The sequence below is a fragment of the Entelurus aequoreus genome, linkage group LG07 (assembly GCF_033978785.1).
Source record: "Entelurus aequoreus isolate RoL-2023_Sb linkage group LG07, RoL_Eaeq_v1.1, whole genome shotgun sequence".
NCBI classification, from domain to species: Eukaryota; Metazoa; Chordata; class Actinopteri; order Syngnathiformes; family Syngnathidae; genus Entelurus; species Entelurus aequoreus.
This window is the reverse complement of record NC_084737.1, coordinates 44,791,139-44,799,008: the sequence shown is the minus strand read 5'-3', so window position 1 is coordinate 44,799,008 and position 7,870 is coordinate 44,791,139.

Genomic DNA, 7,870 nt, shown 5'->3' with positions numbered 1-7,870 from the left:
TCGCCCTCCCATGCTCACACCTGAGCCCAATTTATGGAGGCTACATGGTAACTGCACCACAGCAACAGTCCCCTCCCTGTCAAACACTTCCTGGTTTTTAACAGGAAGTGGGCGGAGCAATCTGCCGAAAAAGGAAATTAAACCTGCTGAACCCAACAATCAATTTAGAGAAAATAAAAATAAAAACAATATAAACAAATAAGGATTTTTGGCTCAACACTCCGGCCCCCAATTGAGAAGGGCAGGATGCCATGAACAATTCAAAATAAATAACAATGGAGCCATAAATAAACAAATAATAATTGTCTTTGAATGTGTGGTTTTTTTTTATTACACTTCAGCTTCTTGCAGCAAGCAAATTTTTGTAACTGGTCTGTCCAGTGTGCTTGTTTTAGTTTTGATTTTAGCAGAACGCACCAATCCTTTTTTATCTGATAAGTCTCCATGACTCTTCCAAGTAACCAAGAGCCACGTGGAGCGGTATTGTCTGCAATGAGTACAATGTCATTTGGGACGAGACTTCTTCTCCTGTTTGCTCCACCTCTGCCGCTCCTGTAGCAAAGGTAAGTACTCTCTTAACCAGCGTTTCCAGAATAGGTCAGAGATGTATTGGACTTGTCTCCATCTTCGTTTGAGATAGAGGTCTGATTTTTCAAATAATCCAGGTGGTAAAATTGGTGTTCCTTTCATGGTCAGAATGTGATTGGGAGTGAGGGCTTCTAGATCATTGGGATCCCCAGACAACCTTGTTATGGGGCGGTCATTCAGGATCGCTTCGACTTCACACAGCACCGTTTGAAATCCTTCGTCATTCAGGGTTTGCTGTCGTAGAACTGATGTCAATGTTCGTCGGATCATTCTGAATCAAGCGCTCCCATGCACCTCCATGGTGAGAGGCTGTTGGTGGGTTGAAGCTCCACTGTGTTCCTTCCTCCAGAAATGCCGACTGTACTTTGCTGTGATTTAGAGCAGCGAGTGCTTCTCTCATCTCCCTTTCAGCACCAACAAAATTGGTTCCATTGTCAGACCTTAAATGAGAGACTGGTCCTCTTCTACAAATGAACCTACGTATAGCATTTATACAAGAATCGGTATCCAATGAGTAGGCGACTTCCAAATGAACTGCTCTACATGCCATACAGGTAAAGAACCCCATATTGCTTTTCCAATGAACGACCTCTCTTGACCTCAACCGGGCCGAAATAATCAACTCCGACGTTGGTAAATGGAGGTAGGTCGGCAGCGATCCTCTCTACAGGTAGGTCTGACATCTTCTGTTCGCCCAATTGACCTCTATGGCGTTTACAGAAGACACGGTTTGAAATGATTTTTCTGGTGGCTGCATTAGCACTTTTGATCCAATATTTCCTTCTTAGCCTGGAGAGTACATGGTTTCTCCCACCATGTCCCAGTTGTTCATGGATGTGTTTTAGTATCAGAGCGGAGATGTGGAGATCTTTTGCGAGGATAATGGGATGTTTAGAATCCTCTGACATTGCTGCTTTACTCAATCTCCCTCCTACTCTGAGCAAACCGTTTTCCAGAATGGGGTCCAGCTTGTAAATAGAACTGTCTTTCTTCACGTTACTCTTCCCAGATTTCAATAAAGCAAGTTCCTGTGGGAATCTTTGCTCTTGAGTGAAGTGGATGATGGCTGTCTCAGCTTTTGACAGATCATCAGGTGTAAGAGTTTGGTTTCCTAGTGCAGCTTTAATGTGCATTATTTCCTGATCTATTTCGTTATCACTTAATAGTTTTCTCTTTTGACTCATCTCCAGTAGAGTCCTCTTTATTTTCAGTATCCAGGCAACTGACCTCTTCAACTGTTTCCAGTCAGAGAAGTAGGTGATCAGTTGGTGAGTAGCACTTGGAGTATCAACAATAACTACATTGGTGCTGAGCTACTTTTTTACCCCAGGGTCCTCCACTGCAATCCCATACTCCAACATATCAGCTGGCCACTCTTCTTCTTGTTTCTTCAGAAACTCAGGGCCTTCTATCCATCCTTTGTGAGTCAGTAACTCATCCACTTTAATTCCTCTTGAGGCTTTGTCTGCAGGATTTTGAGTGGTATTAATGTACCGCCATTGTGTGACTTCAGATGTTTTGCGAATGGCAGAAATCCTGTTCGCTACAAAAGTATGAAATTTATATATATATATATATATATATATATATATATATATATATATATATATATATATATATATATATATATATATATATATATATATATATATATTTGTGTGTGTGTGTGTATATATGTTTCATGATTTATGGTTGCCAATCCTGGTTTGTGCTTTAAGAAAAATACAATTATTAGCAAATACTAAAAACAAAACTGTGGAGAAAAGTAAGCCATGTAGCAGGCAAAACACACATAGATAAAGATAAAACACACATTGAACCTGTTACTCTTTATAACTCCTTGTGCAAATCTGAATGCCTATTATTTAAATGTTTACCAATGTTTAAAGCAAACACATTTGGCGAGGCGTGTTTTAAAGCAACACTTGCAGCGTGGTACCTCCCTGTTTAAAGTGTCACCTTTATTGTTAGTACTGAAGCCCAAATACCTTCATATTGCACTTCACGCACCCTCCTTATTAACTGTAGAAATGAAGGGGTTTTTTTTGCCATTCTTTCTCTGTACGATGTTATTTCTTGTATGCACTTTGTGTGTGCGTTTTGACACACTCAACATCATGCGCCTCGGCTCTGTAGTCACCGCCGCACAGCAGCATAAACGTTACAGGTATTTTTCGAAGGTAGTATAATACTGTTAGCAACTGATTAGTATCACAGTACATTTTTTAGTACGGGTATACTGTACAACCCTAATATGTATGCATTCAATGGTAGAGATGTTTTGCAATTAATGATTGTTCTTATTTCTTTCCAGAAGTTTTTGCAATTATTTTTTGCAGCCTTTTTGCCAGCGAATCTGACCTCATAGTGTTTTTATTTATTTTAATATAGCAAAGTGCATGTTAAATCTAGCATTGGTGCGAGAGAATGCCAAGAGTGTGCAAAGCAGTAATCAGAGCAAAGGGTGGCTATTTTAAAGAAACTAGAATATAAAACATGGTTTCAGTTATTTCACCTTTTTATATTAAGTACATAACTCCACTTGTGTTCATTCATGGTTGTGATGCCTTCAGTGACATTCTACAATGTAAATAGTCATGAAAATAAAGAAAACGCATTGAATGAGGAAAAGGAGTGTTCAAACCTCCGGCCTGTACTGTATATATATATATATATATATATATATATATATATATATATATATATATATATATATATATATATAATCACTTATTATTCTGTTGTTTGATGCTTTACATTAGTTTTGGATGATACCACACATTTGGGTATCAATTTTGTAGGTTATTCCAAGACTTCAATTTGGGTGTGGGGGGGGGGGGGGGGGGGGGGGGGGGGGGGTTGTTGGGTGCGGGACCGGTACGTTTCAGAGGCGGTATCGTACCGAAAATGATTCATTAGTATCGCGGTACTATACTAATATACGAAATTGTGTTAGATGTAAATATAAACGGAATACAATGATTTGCAAATAATTTTCAACCCATTTTCAGTTGAATATGTTACAAAGACAACATATTTGATGTTCAAACTGATAAACTTTTTTTTTTTGCAAATAATCATTAACTTTTGAATTTGATGCCAGCAACACGTGACAAATACGTTGGGAAAGGTGGCAAAAATTACTGATAAAGTTGAGGAATGCTCATCAAACACTTATTTGGAACATCCCACAGTTGAACAGGCAAATTGGGAACAGGTAGGTTCCATGATTGGGTATAAAAGTAGATTCCATGAAATGCTCAGTCATTCACAAACAAGGATGGGGCGAGGGTCACCACTTTGTCAACAAATGCGGGAGCAAATTGTTGAACAGTTTAAGAAAAACCTTTCTCAACCAGCTATTGCAAGGAATTTAGGGATTTCACCATCTACAGTCCATAATATCATCAAAGGGTTCAGAGAATCTGGAGAAATCACTGCACGTAAGCAGCTAAGCCCTCAGGCTGTACTGCATCAACAAGCGACATCAGTGTGTAAAGGATATCACCACATGGGCTCAGGAACACTTCAGAAACCCACCGTCAGTAACTACAGTTGGTCGCTACATCTGTAAGTGCAAGTTAAAACTCTCCTATGCAAGGTGAAAAATGTTTGTCAACAACACCCAGAAACGCCGTCGGCTTCGCTGGGCCTGACCTCATCTAAGATGGACTGATACAAAGTGGAAAAGTGTTCTGTGTCTGACGAGTCCACATTTCAAATTGTTTTTGGAAACTGTGGACGTCGTGTCTTCCGGACCAAAGAGGAAAAGAACCATCCGGATTGTTATGGGCGCAAAGTTGAAAAGCTAGCATCTGTGATGGTATGGGGGTGTATTAGTGCCCAAGACATGGGTAACTTACACATCTGTGAAGGCGCAATTAATGCTGAAAGGTACATACAGGTTTTGGAGCAACATATGTTGCCATCCAAGCAACGTTACCATGGACGCCCCTGCTTATTTCAGCAAGACAAAGCCAAGCCACGTGTTACATCAACGTGGCTTCATAGTAAAAGAGTGTGGGTACTAGACTGGCCTGCCTGTAGTCCAGACCTGTCTCCCATTGAAAATGTGTGGTGCATTATGAAGCCTAAAATACCACAATGGAGAACAACTTAAGCTGTACATCAAGCAAGAATGGGAAATAATTCCACCTGAGAAGCTTAAAAAATGTGTCTCCTCAGTTCCCAAACGTTTACTGAGTGTTGTTAAAAGGAAAGGCCATGTAACACAGTGGTGAACATGCCCTTTCCCAACTACTTTGGCACGTGTTGCAGCCATGAAATTCTAAGTTAATTATTATTTGCAAAAAATAAAAAATGTTTATGAATTTGAACATCAAATATCTTGTCTTTGTAGTGCATTCAATTGAATATGGGTTAAAAAGGATTTGCAAATCATTGTATTCCGTTTATAATTACATCTAACACAATTTCCCAACTCATATGGAAACAGGGTTTGTATATATATATATGGCCCTGCGATGAGATGGCGTCTTGTCCAGGGTGTACCCCGCCTTCCGCCCTCCTGAGATAGGCTCCAGCTTCCCCCGTGGCCCTAAAGGGAATAAGCGGTAGAAAATGGATGGATATATATTTATACATATATATATATATATATATATATATATATATATATATATATATATATATATATATATATATATATATATATGTATATATATATATATATATATATATATATATATATATATATATATATATATATATATATATATATATATATATATATTATATAGATAACAGCCAGGGGGGCTGTTATCTACCGCCCCCCTGGGCCCTATTCGGACTTTATCAGTGAATTCTCAGAGTTCGTTGCTGATCTAGTGACGCACGCCGACAATATAATCATAATGGGGGACTTTAATATCCATATGAATACCCCATCGGACCCTCAGTGCGTGGCGCTCCAAACCATAATTGATAGCTGTGGTCTTACACAAATAATACATGAACCCACGCATCGCAACGGTAATACAATAGATCTAGTGCTTGTCAGGGGTGTCACCACCTCCAAAGTTATGATACTTCCATATACTAAAGTAATGTCCGATCATTACCTTATAAAATTTGAAGTTTTGACTCATTGTCAACAAGCTAATCATAATAATAACTGCTATAGCGGCCGCAACATTAATGCTGCCACAATGATGACTATTGCTGACCTACTGCCTTCGGTAATGGCACCATTCCCAAATTATGTCGGCTCTATTGATAACCTCACTAACAACTTTGACGATGCCTTGCGTGAAATTATTGATAGTATAGCACCGCTAAAGCACAAAAGGGCCCCTAAAAGGCACACCCCATGGTTTACAGAAGAAATTAGAGCTCATAAATGATCATGTAGAAAACTGGAACGCAAATGGCACGCGACTAAACTTGAGGTTTTCCATCAAGCATGGAGTGATAGTTTAATAACTTATAAACGCATGCTTACCTTAGCTAAAGCTAAACAGTACTCAAATCTCATCCGCCTCAACAAAAACGATCCTAAATTTCTGTTTAGTACAGTAGCATCGCTAACCCAACAAGGGACTCCTCCCAGTAGCTCCACCCACTCGGCAGATGATTTTATGAATTTCTTTAATAAGAAAATTGAACTCATTAGAAAGGAGATTAAAGACAACGCATCCCAGCTACAACTGGGTTCTATTAACACAAATACGACTGTATATACGACGGACACTGCCCTCCAAAATAGTCTCTCTATTTTTGATTAAATAACATTAGAGGAATTATTACAGCGTGTAAGTGGGATAAAACAAACAACATGTTTACTTGACCCACTTCCTGGGAAACTTATCAAGGAACTGTTTGTATTATTAGGTCCATCAGTGTTAAATATTATAAACTTATCACTTTCCTCCGGCACTGTTCCCCTAGCATTCAAAAAAGCGGTTATTCATCCTCTGCTCAAAAGACCTAACCTCGATCCCGACCTCATGGTAAACTACCGACCGGTCTCCCACCTTCCGTTTATTTCCAAAATTCTCGAAAAAATTGTTGCACAGCAGCTAAATGAACACTTAGTGACTAACAATCTCTGTGAACCTTTTCAATCCGGTTTCAGGGCAAATCACTCTACGGAGACAGCCCTCGCAAAAATGACTAATGATCTATTGCTAACGATGGATTCTGATGCGTCATCTATGTTGCTGCTTCTTGATCTTAGCGCCGCTTTCGATACCGTCGATCATAATATTTTATTAGAGCGTATCAAAACACGTATTGGTATGTCAGACTTACCCTTGTCTTGGTTGAACTCTTATCTTACTGACAGGATGCAGTGTGTCTCCCATAACAATGTGACCTCGGACTATGTCAAGGTAACGTGCAGAGTTCCCCAGGGTTCGGTTCTTGGCCCTGCACTCTTTAGTATTTACATGCTGCCGCTAGGTGACATCATACGCAAATACGGTGTTAGCTTTCACTGTTATGCTGATGACACTCAACTCTACATGCCCCTAAAGCTGACCAACACGCCGGATTGTAGTCAGCTGGAGGCGTGTCTTAATGAAATTAAAAAATGGATGTCCGCTAACTTTTTGCAACTCAACGCTAAGAAAACGGAAATGCTGATTATCGGTCCTGCTGGACACGGACATCTTTTAATAATACCACCTTAACATTTGACAACCAAACAATTACACAAGGCGACTCGGTAAAGAATCTGGGTATTATCTTCGACCCAACTCTCTCGTTTGAGTCACACATTAAGAGTGTTACTAAAACGGCCTTCTTTCATCTCCGTAATATCGCTAAAATTCGTTCCATCTTGTCCACTAGCGACGCTGAGATCATTATTCATGCGTTCGTTACGTCTCGTCTCGATTACTGTAACGTATTATTTTCGGGTCTCCCTATGTCCAGCATTAAAAGATTACAGTTGGTACAAAATGCGGCTGCAAGACTTTTGACAAAAACAAGAAAGTTTGATCATATTACGCCTATACTGGCTCACTTGCACTGGCTTCCTGTGCACTTAAGATGCGACTTTAAGGTTTTACTACTTACGTATAAAATACTACACGGTTTAGCTCCAGCCTATCTCGCCGATTGTATTGTACCATATGTCCCGACAAGAAATCTGCGTTCAAAGAACTCCGGCTTATTAGTGATTCCTAGAGCCAAAAAAAAAGTCTGCGGGCTGTAGAGCGTTTTCTATTCGGGCTCCAGTACTCTGGAATGCCCTCCCGGTAACAGTTAGAGATGCTACCTCAGTAGAAGCATTTAAGTACCATCTTAAAACTCATTTGTA